This window comes from Acomys minous (assembly GCF_964271855.1).
Source record: "Acomys minous genome assembly, chromosome: 18".
In the NCBI taxonomy this organism is placed as follows: Eukaryota; Metazoa; Chordata; class Mammalia; order Rodentia; family Muridae; genus Acomys; species Acomys minous.
The window spans coordinates 65952290-65976132 of NC_140501.1; the positions used below are offsets into that span (position 1 = coordinate 65952290).

General features: G+C 47.3%; 1 long non-coding RNA gene across 1 annotated transcript; it reads right to left on the reverse strand.

The window, feature by feature from the left end:
* Positions 1 to 14319: 14319 nt before the first annotated feature.
* On the reverse strand, positions 14320 to 21118 carry LOC311589101. The gene is made up of 3 exons (XR_014776426.1): positions 21037 to 21118; positions 19255 to 19421; positions 14320 to 14646 (listed from the first exon to the last, which is right to left on the reverse strand). It is a non-coding gene; the product is annotated as an uncharacterized lncRNA (long non-coding RNA).
* Between the last annotated feature and the right edge of the window lie 2725 nt (positions 21119 to 23843).

The following is a 23843-nucleotide window of genomic DNA, read 5'->3' on the forward strand; positions in this document are numbered from 1 at the left end:
CCTTTAAGTTTTGAGGTAATTTATAATAGTAGATAACTTGTATGACTATTGGGAAAACCCTTTTTTAAATTTAATCAAATCTTTATTCTTTTAAGCTTAGAAAATTCTGTATTTTTTCCCACAGAGATTAGTCCTTTCATATAAAGGCAGTAATATGCATTGTTATATAGTATGTGTTTTATATTTTTTAACTTTTGTTTTTCCAGTGTTTAAGCTAGTGTACAAAGTGATGGGTTTCAAAATGATATTTTCACATGTGTTTTTTTCCTTGCATTTTTGTATTCTCTTGTAATCTTTAATTGTGATTGCTGACACTAGGTCTTCTAAAGAAAAACTGCAAGCACACTGTTAAGAATTTTGCCTTTATTTTAATTCTCATAACTCATTCTAATACCACGAATGATACCAGTGTCTTTAAATAACGCTCCGGTAAAGGTGGCACTGTAAGGGATGCTGATCGGAAGGCTCCACGAGGTCTAACTTTTGCTTTCCATGGTCATTTCCACTAGGTGTGCTAATGTTTGGCTTTACCTGAGGAGAAGATTCCAAATAGCGTTCTGAGCAGACAAAAAGCTGGCTGCTGGGATACACTTCCTGGTGACTCCCAAATGCTTGCATCTGTAAGCACCCTCTCTCCAGCCTGTCTGCCAGGCTCCTCAAGACTTCACGCCCTATGGACTCAGTCTTTCTTAGGTCATAATTCATGTTTTTTTTCCACTTGATTCATGGTCAACTCAGTCCTTATTACCACGACTATTACCTGTTTACAAGATCCTTCTCAGAATCAGTGTGAAGGAGATCTCTGTATTGTCCCTCTGGGCCAACACCTGTGGGGCCTCAGAACGCCCCTCTGGCTAAGATATAAAGCCTTTAACCTGAAACAGGCACGGAAACATTTCAGAAAACCCCTCTACTCACTCTTCCGGAGCCAGGGTTGAAACTATTGTTAACAGCTTTGGAAACTTCAGTTAGAATGCAAATGGAAAACCATCTTTGTTCTATCTAAAGCCTCATGAAGGAAGACACTCTGATCCTCAGCTTGCTGATTTGGTAAGAGGGCCTTGTGGGCAGCGAAGGCTGAGGGCCCCGCGGGTCTCTGTACACAAACCCTAGCAAGCTTTTCTCCTCACCACCGACTGATAGAGAAACTTCAGAGGGCGGGCCTCGCCCCAACTCAGCTCCAGCCTTTCTTATCAGAGGTGACTGTTAATGTAACCAGGAGGTCTCCTCTCAGATGTGGTGTGTAGTTCAGCCCGAGACAGTCTCTCATTGGGTCCGCCACCTTGCTTTGACCCTAGCTTTTCTTGACGAGATCAGAGGCAGCGCTATAGCACTGTGGATATCTGACCCACAGTAGTACGTCCCTGCGTCTTTCATTGTCACCTTTAGAATGTCAAGCACAAACTGACTTTTTGGAGAGTCGATATTCCCTTTGAAATTACCCGTCGAGTCATCGGTAGAAGTCTTATTTAGTTTGTAGACTAAAATCAGGGCATTGTTTTCACTCTTCTTATACCAGCTCATTTGAAAACTCTCCAAGTTCCCTCCAGTTACAGTGCAGGAGAAGGTGGCAGGGTTCCCAGCAAGAACAGTCAGAGTTTTGTCAACTGGTTCTAAAATCACATCCAATGAGACCCCTGAAGGAAAGAACCTGAAATCAGAAAGGTTGCAAAGGAATTCCTCCACCCCGAGGAGATAGAGTTTAGTCGCATGCTAGGCATTGATTCACCCTGTTGAGTTCCCAGAAAACTGTTCTAGAATATGCTTCCCAATGAGTGCCTGCCCTCACCTGTACAGAAGATGAAGAGGCAGAAGACCAGAAGTTTCCAAAGCATGGCTTCCCTTAAGATGACTTGGAAGTAGGCTGGTGCTTTTCCTGGCGGCCCTGCCAAGACTCGTCTCTGTCTCTGTCTCCGTGAGAATCCTTATCTGCTGTAAAGGTGGTTTGGTATTTGTCACTTCCTCAGAGAGACCTGTGGCAAGCCAGTGAGGTCACGGGCTGGAAGGATGTTAATTCAATAAACCGACTACCCGCCTACTGCAAGCCAGATATCATTGGGAAGGTGTAATGGGGGAAAGGATATGGCTTTGGGGCTTCAAGGAATTCGGGGTTCTTTTTGTTTGCGGAGAAGCGGAGAGAACACACAAACAGCAGTGATGGGAGAATTTGGTCCTACAAAGGAGGTGGCCCCAATGTCCCAAGAGTACCAAGAAGAGCTTGCCGGGCATGCTTGAAGCAGGGAATCCTGGGTCGAGCCCTGATGGCTGAGTAGGACCTGACAGATTTTGTGTCCAGAGAGCTCTCCCATGGGAGAGAGAAGTCAGGAAATGAAGTAATCCGGTCTGTGAGTGCTAGCTAGCCCTCCTGCCTCCAGATAAAGATAACCTCCTGTGCGTCCTGTCCCGTACACCTGCCTGCCTTGTTGTCACGTCCAGTCTTGAGCCCTTCCCTGCTTGTGCTCAGAACCTGCAGAAAAGTCCGTGCAGGTTCACAGTGTGTCACAGAGTCTTGATCTGCGTCTGCTGTTTCTTCTTTCTAGAATAATAATAACTTACTTCTCCGTTTCCCACCTCCCATGAGGGAGACATCCCTTTGGATCCCCTGAAATGTTAGGCCCTGACACAAATCAACTTTATTTAGATTGTCTGAGGATTGATCTCCTTGCCTGGGGTTTTAAGATTATTTAAAACAGAAACTTATTTACATTAGCAGTGCCATTACCAGACATAGATTATGTCAATATTAGCAGCCTGGCAGATATTTACTGGTTAAGTAGGATTTCTGCTTGTAGTCTCGGACTCCCGAGGAGCCCAGATGGCTGGATTCTCACTCTAGTGAAGGCTGAGATTAGAGAAATATTTACCAGCAAACAGGTTAAAACCTGGGATGTACAGCTTTTCTGCCTACCTCTGTGGGTGTCTTCTGGCAACAAGGTCACATCTATCTAAACAGAACTCGGTTGTAATAACAGGAGGCTCACTGCTTAGGTGGAGCCCCTGAGCACCGCTGTGTAAAAAGAACACTGATTTTGCAGGTCTAATCATCTATGGCTCGAGTCTAGCTTTGGAACTTGACACTACGAAGCAATTTACGTTTTGAAGCCTTAGTTTCCTCCTCTGTAAACAAAAACATTGTAGTTACTTTGTAGGGATCCTGTGAGGTGGAAAGGAAAAGACACAGATGAGCAGTCACTCCTTTATTTATTTATTTATTTTTTGGTGCATCATGGTAGATGGACCAGAGATGTTGATTTCTTCTCCTTGCCTCTTCTGTCTTGTCATGGTAGGTTGGTGGCCTTGTCTATAGCTTCCTGCCTGAGTCGTAGTCACCAGAGAAGGCACAGAACTTGTAATTTCAAGTCTGATACAGAACGATCCAATGAGGAAGAGAGGTTTCTGCCTAGGTATGTGAGTTTGCTTGTGGGACTCAGTGTGTAAATGGATACACTAATGGAGCTATGTCAGAGATGTCTTGCTATCTTCTGTACCATTAGGAAAAGGACCCAAGAGCAGAGAGCCTCCGTTGTTTCAGGGTATATGGGATGCACAGGGTTTTTTTTTTAAGAGGCAAAAAGAGTTAGAATAAAACCAGCTCCGACTCTGTGTACACATAGCCTGCTAGCTTTCTTCCTGATGGTCCCTTTCACTCTGGGGTTGTGGTAGGTACCAATTTCTGGTCTCTAGGGTCACTTGAGTATCCATGGAGCTATGCAGATCCTCTCTATTGATCAGAGCTTTTAGGACTTGCTTTACCTTTGGCTTGAGAACATATCCATTCTCCCCACCTTCCTAGATTCTTTGGGTGAGGAAACGGGGGTAAATGTAGCAGAGAAAAGCTCCTTTTTTTGGTTTATCGTTTTACACACCACCCTCAGACACAAAGGCTCAGTAACAGCCACATGGGCTGTGATGTGTGCCTGTGATGGATTTCTGTTTGGGGGTGACCTTTATCAGCTGCCACCCTGCGTCTAGTCTGTCTCTACTTTCTCTGCTGTCATTGGATGGTTGAATCAAAGAGCAAGAACGGGTGGTGACTGAAGAAAGAGGTGGCGTTTGTGTCTCCCCAGACGGATGTAGGAACTCAGCTGCTGGGCATCCCAGGCCTGCCTTCAGTAAAACAGTGATTCTTCTCCTGCGTCTGTGCTGGGCTTGGAATGTGCAGGCTGCTGGGGTTTTTGTATTTCTTTGATTTGTTTTCCTGCGATATCTGTGCCTCATTGGTTGTTTTAAAGCAAACATGAGAGATTTAGAGGAACTCGTGAGGAATTTCTATGGGTGTCAAGGAAAATCACGGTCTCATTTGTGCCTATAAAGATTTCGGCTGCCAATATTCCATCTGCAATTCGCTTCCCCAGCTGTGTGGCACGGACTCAGCGGAAGCAGCTGCCAACGAAAACAGCACAGAGGCCGGCGGAGACTCCTTCCAGTTGTAACTCAGCTGCTGCGGCTGCTGCTGACTTGGGACCTTGGGATGTAAATAAATAAACATTTTCATATTTAGCTGCAGCTCAAGGTTTGATCCCGCTAGGATGTGTTTTTGGTTCCCAACAGCAGCAGCTCGTCCTGGGATGTAAATGTCATAGCTTCGATCTGTGCTTCACTCTGGCCGCGCGCCCATCATCACCGCCTAGCCCCCACATGTGTCTGCTGTACTGCGTGCTCCCCGTGTCTGCTGTACTGCGTGCTCCCGGTGTCCGCTGTACTGCGTGCTCCCCGTGTCTGCTGTACTGCGTGCTCCCCGTGTCCGCTGTACTGCGTGCTCCCCGTGTCCGCTGTACTGCGTGCTCCCCGTGTCCGCTGTACTGCGTGCTCCCCGTGTCCGCTGTACTGCGTGCTCCCCGTGTCCGCTGTACTGCGTGCTCCCCGTGTCCGCTGTACTGCGTGCTCCCCGTGTCCGCTGTACTGCGTGCTCCCCGTGTCCGCTGTACTGCGTGCTCCCCGTGTCCGCTGTACTGCGTGCTCCCCGTGTCTGCTGTACTGCGTGCTCCCCGTGTCCGCTGTACTGCGTGCTCCCCGTGTCTGCTGTACTGCGTGCTCCCGGTGTCCGCTGTACTGCGTGCTCCCGGTGTCTGCTGTACTGCGTGCTCCCCGTGTCTGCTGTACTGCGTGCTCCCCGTGTCTGCTGTACTGCGTGCTCCCGGTGTCCGCTGTACTGCGTGCTCCCCGTGTCTGCTGTACTGCGTGCTCCCCGTGTCTGCTGTACTGCGTGCTCCCCCACGGTGCAAACTCCGCCGTCCGGAGAGAGTTTGTTCTTCTTACCTTGACTTGCGCCTTGATAGCAACCACAGTAACCACTCAATTCATGTTCTTGAATGAAAAATTAATCATTGCAATTCTCTATGCTGAGACATATGGTGACTTGGAGACTTGACTTGTTTAACGTTCCTCGCCACTTCTTCTTTAGGCGTGGAGGCTGGAGGGAGGGCTTGGTATAGAGATAAGGTGGTTAGGACAGGTGGAAAGTTTCCACCAGCTCCCACATGGTTGCCATTTTGTTGTCAAATCAGTACCTAGAAACCTGCCCTTGGCCAGTGCTTGCAGGTCAATATTTAGCTCACCGAGGCATTGTCCTTTTTCCTTCAAACTTTCCTTTCCCATTTGCGCTCGCTTGTCTTGGAAAAGAAGGAAGGTGATTGCTATCACACACACTCAGCACAGAATAATGAAACGGAAGATTGGAGGAGATCGGACGGAGAGCCACATTTCCCTCTTGCTCGTGGCAGTAGAGTTTCTGATGGGTAGACAATACATCAGAGCTCCTAAGAGTGTGTACCCAAAATTTCATCCAGCGTCAGTGACCCTAAGTGTTTCGGGTCGGGGAAGTGAACCCGGGAGTAACAGCCGAACACATATGCAACTGGTCTAGCAAAGCAAAGCCTCTGAAATCGAATCCCGACACCAAATTCAACAAAAAATTATCTCCAACTTCTCAGCCCAATAAAAACCCATTTTGTGCTGTCTTACACTTTGGAAGAGTTGCTCTTAGCGGGCACCAGTGCTGATAAAACCAGGTGTTGGCTGCAAATGAGAAAGCTAGCAAGATGGCAGGGGATGGGGCCTCCGTTTAAGAACAGGCTGGGAAGCCCTGGCGGACATTCGTTCTTAGAAGAGATGTGTGTATGTGGTCTATGCATATGCGGGCACCTGTTTGTGTGCACATGGGCTGTGTGTGTGCACGTGGACACATATGGAGACTGGAGGTTGATGTTGGATGTCTCTCTCTCTCTCTTTCTCTCTACCCTAGAGAAGACAATCTTCACACAACCCCAGCTCCCAGCTCAGCCGGTCACACCAAAGGGTCCACGTGGTGGTTTCTGCAATAAGCTAGGCTGATGTCGAAGTGTCTTTGGTCAGCCTGCAGCCTTGGGCTGAGCTTGACACTTGATCTTTTTTTTCCAGGATACAGTAAGGTCAAGTGTACTTAGATTTCTTTTGTTGCCTTGTTGGAGGTAGGATCTTCTTAGGTCATCTAGTATGCTGGTATTTTGCCACACCTAAATTCATTATCTATATTTATGTTCACAAACAGCCTTAATTTTATTTCTGCATGTATGTTTATAAATTATCCCATCGTTCTACGCACTTAATGAGCAGAGGCATTGTTGTATTTTAATGTCTTACAAGGTTTATATGGTTGCTTGTTTTATGAGGGTCAAACAAAAATTACCTTCCTGTTTGCTTTTTCCTATGTCATAGGCCCTTAATAATTTATCAGTGTCCTCTGCAACATCCTTGGGAAAAGATTTTGAAGGTCTTTCCAATTGTATTTCTTTAAATTCTCATGGATATTCAGCTCTTGCTAGAGTTAATATGGAAAAATATGGAAAATATGGGAAAATGCTTAAGTTTCCAAAAAACTGGCTTAATTCTGTCTGGTGTGTGTGTGTGTGTGTGTGTGTGTGTGTGTGTGTGTGTGTGTGTGTGTGTGTTTGCTCATGTGGGTACACATATGGAGAGCAAAGGTTGGTGTTGGATGTATTTCTACCTTATTTTGTTGAAACAGGGGCTTTGGCTGAACTTGGAACTCAGGGAACTAGCTGGACAATAAGCTTCAGTGATTCTCCTGCCCCTGTCCCCCTGGTGCTAAGACTACCGTTGTGCACCTCTGTGCTTAAGTTTTGTATATGGGTTTGGAGGATATGAACTCAGGTCTGCATGCGTGCAGGAAAGGCACGTTACTGACTGATTCATGTTCCTAGGCCAGAGATTGGCTTAGTGCTCATAAATAACTTCCTAAAGACTCAACCTAATCAACTCTAGGAAAATGTAGCAATTACCACTGTGATAACATCATCAAAAACACAGAAAGTTGATATGAGTGTTTCCTGTGTACCAAGCCTTACTCTGAATATTTTGGCATTGGATAGTTCCCTTAATTTCAGGAGTAATTCTTTCATGAAAGTTTTGCTGAGTCATGTGGCTTGTGAGTTAATAAGAGAAGACCTGAAGAAATTTAGCTTTCAACCTGACCTTGAACTCAGCCACTTTGCTGTGCTCTCCACCATCCATCCATCCATTCATCTATCTATCTGTCTATCTATCTATCTATCTATCTATCCATTCATCCATCCATCTACCCATCCACCCATCCATCCACCCACCCACCCATCCACCCATCCACCCATCCATCCACCCACCCACCCATCCACCCACCCACCCATCCACCCATCCACCCACCCACCCATCCACCCATCCACCCACCCACCCATCCACCCATCCACCCATCCACCCATCCATCCACCCACCCACCCATCCACCCATCCATCCGTTCATCCACTGATATAGTCATAAATCTTATAGATTATACATCTTTAATCTATCTACTTTACTTCATCTATGTATATAAATATTCACTATTTTTCAGGCTTTTAGAAGTATTGGTAGGCTATCAAGGATCTGCGATTAAGATGTTAATTGCTGGCCTTGGTTTTGCATGTGTGTAATTCATTTGTCCTTCTGGGAATCAGGGACTGTGCTTTTATTTTCAGGTGGAAAATTGTTGTAATTCAGTAGGATTTAATTTTCACCTCTCATGGTTTAAGAAGATAAAAGCAAGGAACTGATACCTGCTGAGTGTATTTTATTTTTGACAAGTACTCGTTTTTAATTTGCATTTGCACAGCATTTAGTGTATTGATTTGTAAGGTATAAAGACTTGTTGGTTTTGAATGAATGAATGATAAATACATGAGGCAAGTTCAGGATAACACTAAATGCTTGTGTCTTGTTGGTAGACTCTTTGGATTTTGTGTATTGTGTTTGCTTGGGGCTCAGTCCTTTGTTCCTAATGGTATCCAACAAATATCACAGTGCCTTTAGAGCACAGTAGTAAATGGCCTTGTGTCTTGGCTTCACATACTTAATAGGAAGGTATTGGAGAGCAGTGTCCTGTCCACAAACAAATGGCCGTGCTCTCTTCCATTGTGCCCTTGAGGCATTGTAGAAATAGGTGAGCCTTTGGTTAGCTCTTTGCAGATACAAGAGCATGGAAGTGTGACTCTCATCAACATTTTTATACTGACGTTGGAGCGGCCTCCGTGTAAGCCATGACAGCCATCTTGGGAGATTCCATGACTTTGGTTCTGCAGGAGATGTCTGGTATAAAGAATAGGAAATAGAAACTGAGAGGTGTTGGGAACACACACACACACACACACACACACACACACACACACACACACACACACACACACTTTACCAGGAGGGAGGCCGTATAGGAGACTTTGCAGATCTCGGTGCTGTGCCACATAGCCTACTTTGCATGCACAATACACTTGGGACACCTTATCTACAACTGCCATGTGGCTGCTTCATTGCAGCAGCAATAAAAGAAAGAGGTCCTTGGGGGTGCTTGGTGCCTGTGCTATTGAAAGGCACACTCAGGCTTTTCAGAGGCAGCAATCCAACAGGCTCCTTTAGAGGGGGCCTTGGGTCTCCCTGCACCACACTGGGCTTGTCTTCTCAGCATATGGCACATTTGCTTATCAGTCCCGGGAGGCTTATTCTCTGAAAGGAAACAACGAGAGAGATAATCTTTGTTTGAAAGACATTTGGTGGTCATGATCTCTTGGGTCTTTGTTCCTAAATTTCGGGAATCTAAGGTGCACAGAAGGCTGAATGGAGGTAACAACAGCCATTTTTTTTCTAAATGTATCTGGCTTCAGTTGCCCTACTGGAAATTTCTGGTTCTGAAAGTTGCTCTTCAGAAGTCACGAAGGGAGGAAGCAGTTTGTTTATTTGTAATGCACCAATCAATCAACAACCTATTCTGCAAACGTTTCTTGAGAGACAACCTAATATCAGCTTCCTTTTAAGGGCCGTGGGTACAATGGAAGCAAAACCACCCAACATTTCTGCAGTTGTGGCGGTCTGCTGCTGGTATTTAACTTAAGGCATGGAGGAAAAGGCACAGTGTAACAGTGACTATCTACAGGTGAGCCGAGGGTGTTCCTTTGTGTCTATCCAGGCCGGGCGTTGTCCCAGTCTACGGTCATGAGCTCATTATGGAGGAGGCCAGTCTAGAACTTTCCCTGACAACTCATGTTGTACCCAGCGTCAGAGAAGTCTCTTCCCACCTTGCTTTGTAGCTGCGCTTTCCTGTCAAGGAGTCACCCTGTTTGTTAAAGTTCTGTGGTTCCTGACTTAGCATTGTCACCGTTCTATTCTTAGAGCGGAATCAGCTGGCCTGCTGTTCCCACCGTGAGCACAGCAGACTCCTCGTGCGATGACTCCTTTCTCATTGTGTCCACAATGAAAGGCTGCAGAGCCAGGACATTTAAATTTAGGATAAACGCTAGGCTATCTTTAGGGCAGATCTTATTTTGGAAGTTGAGGTCAGGGACGTTTTTGGTTTTGTTTTTCTTAGTCTTTCCCTCTTCCTCTGCTCCCACCTTACTCGTTGCTCCTTTCTCTTCCAAGGCCGCTTGTCTTTTTGAAACAAAACAGAACAACAGAACAAAATGTTCTCATGGACGACTTGAAGGCGATGACGGGACCACGGATAGACACAAGGAGATGCTTACCCCAGGGAGTCTGGTTTTAGAGCATCACAGGGAGGGTTGTGGGTGGGAAGGGTGTGATGTGGCTGCAGCAGAGTGGGCAGGATAACATTGAGGGCCAGGGTTCCTCTAGAGCAGCGCTCCTCAACCTATGGGTTGCAACCCTTTGGCGGGGAGGGGAGGATGGGGGGCGGGCGGGGCAGGGGTCACATATCAAGTATCTGCACTATGATTCACAACAGTATCAATGTTACAGTTATGAAATAACAATGACAACAATTGCATGGTTGGGGGGGTCACCACGCATGAGGAGCTGTATTCAAGGTCACCGCATTAGGAAGGTTGAAGACCACTGCACCATGGGCTTGGCCAAATGGTGGTGCTGATATGTGTCACCGTGCAGCTGGTTGGGAAGATGTGTGTGTGTGTGTGTGTGTGTGTGTGTGTGTGTGTGTGTGTGATGCATGGTGTTGCTGGGCACGTCCATCCAACATTGCTAGAGAAGGCTGTTCCTGGTGTGTGTGTGTGTGTGTGTGTGTGTGTGTGTGTGTGTGTGTGTATGTGTGTGTGTGTATGTGTGTGTCTATGTGTGTGTGTGTGTGATGTCCTCACATAATGAGACTAAGATGATGCTGAGACAGAAAGGGATGGTGGCTGAGTCTCTCTGGTTCCGAGCTCCCTTATTCCAATGCCAGAAGAGAGGAGAAAAGAGAACTTATAGAAGGAGAGGGCGCTGTGCACGGATTTAATATTCAAACATTATGAATTAGTTATGAACACTAGCTGTAGTTGGTTGAATGTTCATGCAATAGGCTTTACAAATAGTAGTTAATCAACAGTGTAATGACGGAGGCTTCCAAGAAGAATCTGGCTTTCCAAACCTTCTCTCTGGGTGCCTAGAATTCGGCCTTTGGAGCCTAATCCCTTGCATCATAGGAACATAAAAATAGTCCTGGAAGAGGTAGCACCTGAAATCTAATGCACTAAAGATGAGTGAGAACAGAATATTGAATGATTAGACCTTAGGGCACAAGACTTAGAGACTCTTCCAGTACCCAAGCACCGCTCCAGGAAGAGGCGGCCTCTTCCTTCTCTTCATCCCTGATGCATCACTCACCACTTCCAGGCTCCTTCTTGAACTTGAACCTGAATGCCCACCCTAGGCTTTGCAGTAGCCATGTAGACAGCCTTGCTCCTTCTGTCCCAGCCTCCTCTCCACATTGACCTTTATGAACACTTTCTAGCGGCATTTCTTCTGTGTACTTATGGTTTCTGCCCCATTTCCCGCAGAACAGAATCTATGTACCTTAGCTGCGTTCCCAAGACCTTTATCAACTAGGACACAGCCCCACCTCCGGCCACTCGTCTCGTCTCCTCCTGCTCATGTGGACTTGATTTACAGCCTGTTTCCACACGTGGCTCATGCACTGCCTGTGCTCAGTCTTGGCATCAAGGCCTCAAGCCACTCACCCACCAGAGATGTAGATCTAGATATCCAGGCCCCAAGATAGGGCTGTATTTGAACGCAGCGAGCTAACCCTGGGGACCTCCCTCGTTTCTCGAGTCTCAACTGTTGGCTGCCAGTCTTCTCTCTTATGAAAGTTTCCATAACATTTTTTAAAGATAGGGAACAGAGATGTTACCTGAGAGGTCTTTCCCTTAGCCACACCAAGGCACCCTGAGAAAGTCATACGTAGGTCATGGCTTAATGCCATGGTCCCCTTGACTTCCATGGGCAGCGATAGGAAAATAAAAATGCTATTTTAGAATGAATTTTGTTCAGTTTATTTGCTTCCAGGGAAGGCCTCAGAGAGCAACTTTTATAGTTCTCCAAGATTCTGGTTAGGGGTGTGTGTGCTCTGAGGCCCTAGGTGTGGACTCTACGGGTAGGTTTAAGTTAGAAATCTCTATAACTGGTGTACATTTTAAAGGGGGAGTCCCCACCATTTCTCGGCTCCCTGTTCCGTGAAGCCAGCAGACACTGTTGGGTTTCTGCGGCTGGAGTAGGCTCTGAATGAGATTTAGAGCAGTCTTCCTTTGTTGAGAATGAGTTTATTTACGCCTAGAAATTGCTCCCCGGCTGGTTTGGACACCGTGAAGTAATCACAGCACTAAGGCAGGTAAACCAGAGTGGTGCCTCACTGGGACAATGTAAACAGTGACTTTAAGTTAGAGTGAGGGACGGGTTTTCTTAATTGTGAGTTTAGTTGGGATGTTTGTGCTCCCCGGTGGTATTAGAGCTAATAACACAGATGAACCCCATGTTGCCCTGTGTGAGCTCTACCTGGAACAGTAGAGGGACAAGTGCAAGATGTCCCCAGAAGAAATGGTTTTTCCTCCTGTCAATCATTTCAGGACAGGAAGGGTTAGTCTTATATTGAGAAGAGATGACATCTTCTGTGCTAGACACACGGGGATGTCACAGTGCCCTCACATTTTTATTTGGAGGCGCTGAGCTGGTCGCTGCTCTGAGAAGCCAGCCAGATGACTGGGAGAATCACAAGTTGAGGACATACGAGGGCTTTGACTCTCCTTCAGTCTTTGCTTCAGCCCCAGAAACCCAGCAGTGCCTGCGGTGCTCATGAACAGTTCTCGTAAGGGGGGGGGCAGGAAAGGGTGGGGGCTCCTCTTATAACTTATCCCTGTCACACATGGTTTTGGGTTTCAAAACATGCGTGACTTCCTCTCCTTGAGGAGTTGGTGCCGTGAGTGGGTAGACCAGGCTGTGTCCCCATGCCACAGCATCCATTGCAATGAAAGCAGAAGGAAGTGCAGCCTGGTGAAGTGCCTCCCGAGTCACCAGGCGCCTGAGGAAGAGCACAGCAGAGCATAGAAGAAAAGGTTGAGTGTGGTGCCGACCCACTGAAAACCACGGAATTCCCACGAAGTGCTTGGGAACGCGATGGGTGCTATGTATTCTACATAAAGGGGCTGCTGGGTTTTGTACATTTGGTTATTAATGGAGCAGTGTCTGTTTTTGTTAATTCCCAGTCTAGCGAGGCCCAAGCACTTGGGGGCAATGTTATGAAAGAGCTCCTGGGGGAAAAAAAAAGAGTTCTAAAGCGTGAGTTTCACTTGAAAAGATATTTGCACAGCGACAGCCACTGTTGTAGCCAAACAGTCTGAGCGTCCTCTGCCATCTCCAAAAATGCATGCTCAGCAACTGAGCATTAGGTATTAGACAGCTGGAAAAGGATAACAAATCTGGAACTAGTAAATTCCGGTTCATACATTTGTGTCCGCCCATCCTTCCAAATGTATTTGCTGATAAATACCGCACTACTCCCTGGAATTTAAACATGTTACTCCCAAGGGCTTCCATCTGAATGGGTGGAGGCAAGCATGGCGGCAAAGATACAGATTGCTCCTGGTTATTGACTTGATTAGACAAGCTCTCTCTCAGTCTGTTTCTCAGGGGGAACGTCACCCATGGGGCTGCCTCTGCTTGCCAGTGAACTGCCTTTTAGTTCTACGGTCTGAGAAAGGCACTGAGAGAAGCCTGGCCTTGCTGTGACAGAAGGGCCTCTCTTAGGGCGGGTCCTGTTTTTGCCTTCCGAAGAGAGGTTGAGTGACAAAATTACAAGGCAAGGTAGGGATAAGATGGAATGGGGCATCTGGCGTTTTTGGCTGATCCAGCATTGCCACCTAGTGGTCAAAAGCAGAGAGGCAGGGAATGATGAATTGCAGGAGTGACTCAACGGATGTATGTGGATTACTGAAGGGACTTGGGAGCAGCTGCCTCCGATGCAGGTTGCGAAGATGGATTGGAAGTGGGGGCCTCTGAGAGATGAAATAGAAGATTACTGTTCACTTACGGCCAGGTACTTTAGGGGCTATGCCTAGAAAGAATCAGAAACAAAACCAATTTATTTTCCTAATCTGGATTTTGCCAGAAGAAATAGTAACTGCTTGGCAAAATGGCCAGACTGCCTCAGAGTTAAGACAGTGTGATGTAAGGGAAAATGTGTGTGTGTGTGTGTGTGTGTGTGTGTGTGTGTGTGTGTGTATCTAGAGCTGATCATCTGATCTACCAGTCTCTCAGGGTCCTAGGGAGATTTTGACTGAGAATTGCTACCTTCAGGCTCTCTGGCAATGATGAGCACAAATCTGCTAAAATGAAGTAGGAAGCCGACTTCTACAGATAAGGGATGCTGTTAGGGTTGCCAAGGAGTCTAGTCCATTCCAAAGGAAGCTTCTGTTTCCCCTGGGGCTTAAATGGCTTAAGAATCATTAGCCCTACTTTGAAGGAAAGGTTCTCTTAACAGGAAGACCCCCTCCCCCACCCTCCCCCACAAAGCCACAGTTGGGCTGATGTCACCAGAAGATGCTCATCACAGTAAGCGATTCTTCCTCTGAGCTCTTGGTCGTTATGAGTCAAGGCAGAAGTTGCCTTGGCAGCTGCTCTGCTTTTGGCAAGATCCGCAGCCAACGCAACATTTGCTTCTTGCCTTCTGCTTCACCTCGACACGAAGCATCCACTAGATGTATCATCACTTGCCTTCCAAGGTCATGGAAGCAGCAGAGATGCTCTCCCACCCTGGGCATTCTGCTTCCTTCTCCTTCAGTTGACTTATGATCCAGCTCTCTGGACCTCCAAGCTGGAAATCTTCTCTCCCCCTGACCCCCTTGGCTCTCTTGCACTGTGCCCCTGAAAAGAGAGACAGAGAGAGAAAAACACTCAAGGAGAAGCTGCTAAGTTAAAAAAAAAAAAGAAGAAAAGAAAAAAAAGAAACAGGGGAGTGACTGGGTAGCTACAGCACAGTGCACTAAAGGTTGGATTGCTCGTGTGGCTGCTGTCAAGTTCAAGGCCATGAAGTCCTGCAGTAGAAGACCTTAGCAATGGAGCAGTAGAGGGGAATGAATGTAGGGCCGGAGGCTGAGGTGAAACAGTGGGGATGCATGGAGCAAGGGCATTTAGCTTGTGGAAGTCTTGAGAGAAGATGCCATAAAGTATACCAAGTCAACAAGACTCCAGCCCCCCCATGATGCTGTCTACATCCACACAGCTGTCTGCGCTCTGCGCTCTGGTGTACAGTCAAGGAAGCTGGTGACGTCTCAGGCCATGTCTTTTCTGCTACGCCTTATTAAATCTCTGGAATGTCGTGTATAGTTAGCACCCGATAACGAGAGCAAGGCGGTCAGAACTAATGTTGTGGAATCCAATTATTTGGAGCCCAAGTTCTTTAACATGTTGACTGTTGAATCTTAGGAGTGGAGCCTTTCAGCCTTTTTGAGCCTTTGGAGACACAGCGCCTTCTCCAGCTCCCACGCGCTGACCCAGAATGTGACCTGCGTTAGGGAGGAAGGTGTGCGTGAGGCCTTCCGTGTTGTGCCTGGCGCACGGTCAGCACTCCCTGAATGCAAGCTGCTCGCTCCATTCCCATGTATGATGGCACAGAGATCTCTGTGGATTTATGAGACTTTTTCACTTCAAAGCCCCACTTGACAACAAAGCAAACATCAGTTTCATTTCAGTAAACAAAAATAAGCAAACATGGGATCAAATCAATGCCCCTGGATAAGCGCCCTTTTTTTTTTTAAAGTATTTTACCTGATATTTATACATGCACATAATGTGTTAGATCAAATTTACATATCACCTTCTCTTGAATTCCTCTGAAATCTCTCTCTACCAGTTTCTCCTCCAAATTTCATATGGCCTCTCCCCCTCCCTTCTTCCCTCCCTCTCAAAAGTACCCACAGAATCTACTTAGTGCTCCCAATGTGTGCATGGGCGGGGCCATCCACTGCATCATAGGATTTTTTTTTCTTGCTTTTTCTGAGACAGTGTTTCTCTGTGTAGCCTTGGCTGTCCTGGAACTCACTCTGTAGACCAGGCTGGCCTCGAACTCACAGAGATCTACTTGTCTCTGCCTCCCGAGTGCTGGGATTGAAGGCGTGCGCCACCACCTCTCAGCCTGCCTGCAACACAGTAGTATTATTTGCTTCTACAGCTGTAAAGACTTTGTAAAGTTTCCAGGGCCTATATGCTGGTGAACCTGGTTTAAGATGGGAGAAATCCTTGCATATGCATACAATCTCCCCAAACACAGACACAAAGTGGTAGGGTCTAGGATGTGGTGACCGCCACTCTGTCTTCTGCTGTGTGATTGAGCCAGTCTCATGAGCTGCCAAGAGAGGAAAGACTTGAAGGTGTTGTACTCAATCACCATTGAGAGCCTATTAGAAGAACAAGGTACCATGCAGCCACTTGAAAGGCTAAGAGTCTAGAAACAGCCATTACAGGGGAAACTCCTTCCGCTTGGCTGACTGGGGCAGGGTCTATGGCTTTAAAGCAATTGGTACAGATGCTGGGTGAGAGGACGCATTCATTTTGTGCTCAATAAAACAACTTTTATTCCCGGTTGTGAATTGTTATCCCCTCAGGAAGGGGGAAGATATAGAAACAGGTTGCAGTTTCTAGGAGAATTTAATTCTTCTCTCTTTGTCTCTCTGTCTGTCTGTCTGTCTGTCTCTCTCTCTCTGTGTGTGTGTGGGGGGGGGGAGAGAAAGAGAGAGACACACAAACACTCACACACAGACAGAAAGGAGAGAGAGAGGGGGAGAGAGGGGAAAAGCAGAGAGAGAGAGAGAGGAGAGAGACACACACACACACACACACACACACACACACACACACAGAGAGAGAGAGAGAGAGAGAGAGAGAGAGAGACAGACAGACAGACAGACAGACAGGCAGACAGTCAAACAGAAAGGGGAGAGAGAGAGAGAGGAGAGGGAGACACACACACACACACACACACACACACACACACACACACACAGAGAGAGAGAGAGGCAGAGAGAGAGAGAGACAGAGAGACAGAAAGAGAGAGAGAGAGACACACACACACACACAGAGAGGCAACAATAAAAGAGAGCTGTGCTGTCCTCGGAAGTCCTAGGTAATTACCCAGCCTGAATTTCTCCTAGAGTTCCAGCATTGTGCCAGATGTGTTCAGGCCTCTGCGCACTACCCCACTGAGCAGGCATCCAGAGCCTACCTCCTCTTCCTGGCTGTTCCTCACGTCTGGGAACACATCAAAGGAGGCCTGATATTCATAACCGCTGTGAGTCATTTTCACAGAGAGCTGCAGGGAGCTGCCTGTGCTGCTGCTTGGCTGTATTCAGCCTTTTGTAGGAGCAGCTGAGCTAAACCAATGCCCCATTATGGGTGAGAGTAGATCCCCCCTGGGCGACCTGATTTGCCCCCACACCCGCATGCTGAATATAAAAGCTCTTTTTAAATCTGAGAAATAGTTATTACAACACCCTCAAGTCTTGGACTAGGCATCACCAACACCCACAGGGATAGCTCTGTAGGTTCTTTCCACAAAGTATGACCACCTCCAGACCCTGTTGTTGGTGTCAAAGACATCTGAAGCCACCCCCAGTTTGCTGCACTCAGAGGACAAGAGTGTCAACAAGACTCCAAGCACAGCCACGGTTCTTCTCCACTGGGGGACAAAGGTTGCTGGGTCCTGCTGCATTTGCCTATTGTTGGGACCAGTATCCGGTGCGCCAGGTCTCTGAGTGCTGACAGAAGCTTGGGAAAGCGGAGCTGCAAGATGACACAACGGGAAGAGGGCTTGGTTATCGTCTAATTCCAGGACCTCAAGTTACACACCGCAGACAGGATCCACGAATTGTTTAAGGTCACACAGACTGGCAAGAGTTTCTGGCATATGGAGGCAGTGTAAAGGGGGAAAGAAACAGCAGCAGGACACCTTGGTATCCAGGGAGGCATCAATAGAGGAAAGGCACGAGAGGACCAGCGGAGAGCAAGCTGTTTCTCAGTTCTGCATCTCAGGTCCTCTGTGTGGGAAGCAACTGAATTCTTTACCCCAATTTCAGGATTTTAGTGAATGACCCTGAGAAATCCTGAGAACCGTGGGCTTTGTGGTTAACAGAGGACAGTCCAGTTTCTCAACGGGCCAAAGAAGGGTGCCTGGATCTGTAACTTGGTCTTGGAAACGGTCCAGGGCTTCAGAACACCCTGGGTTATAAGAAACCAATAGGGAATTTTTACAGTGAGTAGATAGTGGGGGAAAAAAAGTTGGGGGCAATACAGCAACGAAGCAGCAAAATTGGCTGATTCAGACCTGGGGGCATACCACGCAGCTGTGTCTTCCAGGCTGCCAGCAGGAGCGGGGGCCCCCTACTTTTGTTTCGGGCAGCCTAGAAAGCATGGCCCCCTATGAGGTGCGTGCATCCTAATGCATTCTGGTCATGCAATAGCCTTTCAGTGTGCAAGAACAGCTAAGTATGATTTGCTCTTTCAAATGCCCAGAGCTCCTTTTCCCATTTGAGGTTTGTGGCGAAAGGTCAGACCACTGAGATTGTCTAGTGGTCGTAGGGGTTCTGGATAAATGAGCCCCCAAGGTTTGCCAAGGAGATGAGAGAGCAGCAGACGCCTCAAGGGAGGGCTGTGGTAGCCGGAAGCCACACAGCGTCCTCTCCAAGTAGCCCTCGAGGGTCTCTCGTCCTTTGCCAGCAGTTCACCCTGCACTGTAGCTTGGCAGTGCCCTGTAATCTTGAAGTCCACTCTGCTTTAACCCCTCTCTCTTGTTATTTTACCTTGTCCACAGTAGCATCCAGTGACTTAAAGGACAACTGCGGTGGGATGCAGCGAGTGACTGGTTAGCTGCCTCCTGTTTAACAAACAGAGAAGGATTGCTGTGCGGTGTCTCTCCATATGCTGTGGCATCTGTAGCTGGTGTGTAAGGGACTCATTTTTCTCACATATCTCATTAAAGATGCAAAGCAAAATGGAGGGCTGGAAGCCCAGTTCTCCAGGAGCCTGCCTGTAATTCACATTTCTTACCGTCTGCTGCCATCTAGTGGCTCTCCTGCTCTTCTTCAGTGCACGTTCAGAATCAGCTGCAGCCTTAGTGACCCAGGAGTTAAGATGGTTCCATTAAGAACAAGGAGGCAGAAAAAGATAATCATGGTCTCCTCAGATCTCGTGTTACCTGCCAATGCCTGCCTGGGTCACCTCGAGCCTGCTTCCAGGAGCCTGACTCCAATGCAAATCATAAAAACGTAGCATACACGCTTGGAAGATCTTGTGAAGCTCAAGGCAATTTTAAATTTTATTTTTATTTTTTATTTTTATTTTTGCCAAGGTACTGACTGAGTCCCACATCCCATGCTAAATACTCTCCTAATATACTGAAAACCCCTCAAAGGTTTGGAGGGAAAAGACATGGAAAAGAAAGGGAGATCAATGTGTCTTTTCTGCTACCCATCCACTTACTTCCATATTCGGTCCCTGGGGCTCATTTTAGTTCAGGGGCCACCGACTCCAAGTACCACATTTCCCGAGTCTGGCCCTGTCTGACATCTGCTGCGCTGTCTGCGTCGGCATCAGAGTGCGTTTCCAGCCTTGGTTCGTCTGCTTGGGGTTCAGCTTGAAAACACTCCCTAGGAAGACATAATGCCATGCAAAGAGCTGAAGTGCCACTCATGAGCATGGGGTGGGGTGAGGGGGTGACGCCAGGCGGGGTGCATACCAGCTGTGGGTTTATGCACGGGGTACAGGTGCTTGTGCACCAATGTGGGCTCATGACAGAAAAGGATGGGAACATAGGGCTGGGGACTTAGACACAAAGAGTAATGTTGCTTTTTTTTTTTCATTAAACCAAGCAGTTAATATCTTTTTCCTTAAGCCTTGACATGTGCTCATTAATTTCATTAATTGATTCATTCTTCCATATGTATTTGGCGTTTCAATATTCGGCAAACTAGACACGAAAAGGAGCTCAGGACACGGTCTGAATCCTTAAGGATATTATGATTAGACCAGGGAGAGAGAAAGAAGGAAGACAGTCAAAGTGGCATCAGTTCTCCAAATGGAAAAACATCTACACAGAAAACCGAATCTCACTGGAGGTTGGGTCAGAGGAGCAAACAACTCAAACTGCCCAGGGAATCAAGCTGGTAAAGTGCTTCCTAAAATGTATGGCCTCTTAAAGTCCCAGTATCCTCCGGTCTCTTCTCTAGCTGTCAGCTCTCTTCCCCAGGGAAGGAAGGAAGGCAATGAGAGACACTGAAGCACTGTGTGTGTGTGTGTGTGTGTGTGTGTGTGTGTGTGTGTGTTGTGTATGTGTGGTGTGTGTGTTTGTGTTGTGTGTGTGTATGTGTGGTGTGTATGTGGTGTGTGTGTGTGGTGTGTGTGTGTATGTGTGGTGTGTATGTGTTGTGTGTGTGGTGTGTGTGTGTGGTGTGTTTGTGGTGTGTGTGTGTGTGTGTTGTGTATGTGTGGTGTGTGTGTTTGTGTTGTGTGTGTGTATGTGTGGTGTGTATGTGGTGTGTGTGTGGTGTGTGTGTGGTGTGTGTGTGGTGTGTTTGTGGTGTGTGTGTGTGGTGTGTGTATCTGTGTGGTGTGTGTGTATGTGTGGTGTGTGGTGTGTGTGTGTGTGGTGTGTGTGTGGTGTGTGTGTGTGGTGTGTGTGTGTAGTGTATCTGTGTGGTGTATGTGTGTGGTGTGTGTATCTGTGTGGTATGTGTGTTTGTGGTGTGTGTGTGTGGTGTGTGGTGTGTGTGTGGTGTATGTGTGTGGTGTGTGTATCTGTGTGGTGTGTGTGTGGTGTGTGTGTGTGTGGTGTGTGGTGTGTGTGTGGTGTGTGGTGTGTGTGTGTGTGTGGTGTGTGGTGTATGTGTGTGGTGTGTGTATCTGTGTGGTGTGTGTGTGGTGTGTGTGTGTGGTGTGTGTATCTGTGTGGTGTGTGTGTGTGGTGTGTGTGTGTGGTGTGTGTATCTGTGTGGTGTGTGTGTATTCCAGAGCCCACATTCATTGATCTACGACAGATTGCTCCCCCTTCTCCATATTACTATTCATTCATTGATTGACCTGTTGTTCATTCATTATTCATTCAAGAAGCCATACTGTCCCAGCAAGGACATTACAGACACAACAACGACAAAAGCATCCCAAGTTTTCACACCAGCTGACATAGTTTCCCAGACAGAGAAGGCCCGTTCGCTGCTGGCTCTTGCCTCCACCTTCTGGTGCTCTATCAGTGAAGGATCTGCTCACCTTTGGATGCTGTTAGGTGTCTGCTCCCGTGGTCTCCACTTCTCCTTACTGCCCAGAGGGCCCTGCTGCTTCTCTCTCTCCCACACAATTCTGTCGACCTTTGTCCTTAGGGTGACTGGGCAGGCTCCTGGGGTTGCCAGTTGGCAGGGGTGGCTACAGGGAGCACTGTGTTTGTCATGGGGAAATAGTCTTCAGATAAGCAAAGGAAAGAACCTCTTGATTCAGTATTGGTTAGAAGCAAATTAGACTCCACTCTGCCACGTTGTTTGATATGCCTTGGGAAGAGGAAATTTGATTTATGCCAACATTTCAAAAGGCTGGGCTGCTATGATAAAGGTGTTTATATTCCCTGGTTATAATGCCCACTGAAAATGGGGGCTATTCTGAGACCAGGCAGTTGAGGGAGAGACTTTATGTAATTTAAATTTACACAGATTTAGCCTCCTAAATTTACTGACAAGGAGCTAGAAGCTTTGATACTAGCTCCCCAGGAACATAACCTTTAACAGAAAAGCAATGGTCAAAAAGAGCTCAGGAGAGTGTAACACTGCTTCTTTAGTCCTCAGAGTATGTGTGTGGGAAAACGATTTGTTCAGTCAAGGTGGACTTTAAGTCGATCCTTGTGTTTTCTTGTCCTTGTCTTTCTCTCTCGTGCAGTCTCTGCTTCTGGTCAGAACAACTTTAGACCTGCCTTCCCCCCTCACCGTTGCCTCTGTGCCTAGCTTCCTTCTTAGCAAGCCACACGGAAACCAGGGACTAAAGAAAAACCAGCCCAGAGCCTTGTCCCTTGACAGTCTCTTGCTGGAGGTCTTTGTATTCCAAGGCGTAGCCCATCATCTTAAAGGGTGGGTACAAGTCGGCCTATGATTTTCTGTAGGTCCTGGGGCCTGAGACACAGCTGCTTGTCTGCTTCGTCTGTGACCTGCAGACAGGCCAGGTCACAGTGGTATTTCCCCTCTCTTCCTAGTCACGTCCTTGTCTAGGACCTGTGGTGGAGTGAAAGACCAGAGTCTCTGTCTGAAATGTCAGAAAAGGGAAGCGAGCCCAGCTGAGATTCGGGGCGGGGAGGGGGGGGGAGAGGGGGGTTTGTCGGGGTGTCTATTGTTATCCTCCGTCAGCTCGTGTGTAGGTAGTCATGTGTGCTAAGAGATGGTCAGCCCTGAAACATACATATATGTAACATTATTCAGACCAAGCAGGCTGTATTTATGTATGTAGGGACATGTATGTATATTATATACGTATGTAACAACAAATAATTTAAAAAAAAAAAGAGGCCATGAATTTGAAAGTAATCAAGGGAAGGTTTAGAGGGAGGAGAGGAAAGCGAAAATGATGAAATTATATTATAGCCTCAAAAAATAAAAGAAATAATAAGAAGTTAATAGACAGACAAGGAGAGCCAGGCCCTCCACTGAGTACCAGGGACTCAGGGACACCAGTCCTCAGCTCCAGGCTTCAGCAGGAACTGTACCAGCAGGAACCCTCCCACTGTTTCAAGTCACTTTGCTGTCTTTACACACTGGTTGGCTCAGTATGTGTCGCTAAGAACAGCAGGCTCTGCAGCCTGGGTAGTATTGTAAATGTTTTCCAGGTTTCACTGGCTTTGGATCAGCATCCTACATGAGCAATTCTTGGCTCCAACAGGGCTTTATAACCTTTGGTCCTAGGCAAGATTCTAGGCCTTTCTTGGGGTGGGTGTCAGTTTTCTTGTTATATGTCAGAGCTGAACCATGCCATGAAGTAGACACTGACCTCAGGTGCCTGGGAGCAGGAGGTCCCAGTGCCACCTCACTTCCTCAGTGCTCTCAGGCCACGTGCTTCCTCTTGTAGTCGGCCTTCCTCTGGGAACGCATTGCAGCCATTTCTCTCGTTTGCCCTGGGTAAAAAACAAACAAACACCCCCCCCCAAAAAAAACTCCAAAAAACCAAAAACCAGGAGGGGAGTCACAGAGAGGCTTCCCCAGGCTCTCAGCAGCTTTGGAGTCACACTGGATACTGAGTGGAACGGAATCATTTGGCTACCCTGCCCCTGATTTCCTTCACGTTTAAAGCATGATTTTCTTTTTTGTAGCATGCAGGAGTTGGTGACTCAGCGAAGAGAGGAGGTATCGTCCAAGAATGTCTGTCAATATTCGTGGTCCCCCAGTCACAGTACCCACCCATGCGTTCTTTGGTCTCCATTGGCATGTGGCTCTCTATTGAGCGCCATCATTAGTACCTGGGACGGAAAGCGGCTGAGTCCCCTGAAGCTCCTGGTCTGAATCAGTAGATGTTTCTCACTGTGAAGGCAGCCAGGTATTCAGGCTTTTAGGTGCACGAGAAGGTTATCCTTCTTACCAGGGAAAGGACCAAATCCAGAGGCCACAATGGTTCAGGAATAAGTCTCAGCCCACTGAGGATCTCTGGCTGGCTCTGGCCACCCACTCCTCTCCCTGATGGGTAGAGACGCAGGAGGGAAGGGGAGTCTTACAGGGAATTGCTGAACAAGAATTTATTTCTTATTTCTTTCTTATTTCTACGTTTCAATTTTGCTGTTGTTGTTGCTGTTGGTGCTTTTAAGACAGGGTCTCACAATACAGCCCTGGCTATCCTGGGACTCACTATGGAGACCAGGCTGGCCTTGAACTTAAAGAGATAAAAAGCTTCCCAATTGCTGGGATTAAAGCGTGTGCCACCATGCCTGGCTCTACATTTCGGTTTTGTAGATGAGGACTCTGAGCCTCAAATTAAGTCAAATGACCAGAACAAGCCCATTCTCCTAGGAAGTAGTAGAGACAAAGTAAAAACTGGATCTCCGCCCTCTG